Source organism: Egretta garzetta, unplaced genomic scaffold, assembly GCF_000687185.1.
Source record: "Egretta garzetta isolate BGI_Z169 unplaced genomic scaffold, ASM68718v1 scaffold5, whole genome shotgun sequence".
NCBI classification, from domain to species: Eukaryota; Metazoa; Chordata; class Aves; order Pelecaniformes; family Ardeidae; genus Egretta; species Egretta garzetta.
The window spans coordinates 2,213,358-2,214,000 of NW_009259707.1; positions in this window are offsets into that span (position 1 = coordinate 2,213,358).

Genomic DNA, 643 nt, shown 5'->3' on the forward strand with positions numbered 1-643 from the left:
TTTCATCCACCAGCACCCCCAAGTCCCTCTCGGCAGGGCTGCTCTCGATCCTTTCTTCCCCCAGTCTGTACTGATACCAGGGGAGTGAGTAAACAAGCAGGCAAACCTTTGAGGACTTCTTCTACTCTACAGCAACAGCACGAGCCCAGTAATGATGATATGCTAGAGCGGGAGAGGCCACACAGTGGTGGAAGATTATGTATTTTCACTCAAGTAATAACTGGGTTAGGAACATCTTCTCAAAGATGGTAATTTAAAGTTTTATGTTTCATGCTGATTAACACGGCTGCAGGGACACATGCGACATGCAGTGCTGTGGAGCACAAGTCTGATGAGGAGCGGCTGAGGGAACTGGGGTTGTTCAGCCTGGAGAAGAGGAGGCTGAGGGGAGACCTTATCGCCCTCTACAACTGCCTGACAGGAGGCTGTAGCAAGGTGGGGGTTGATCTCTTCTCCCAAGTAACAAGTGATAGAATGAGGGGAAATGGCTTCAAGTTGTGCCAGGGGAGGTTTAGGTTGGACATTAGGAACAATTTTTCATGGAAGGGGTTATCAGGCACTGGAATGGGCTGCCCAGGGAAGTGGTTGAGTCCCCATCCCTGGGGGTATTTAAAAGCTAGGCAGAGGAGGTGCTTAGGGACAT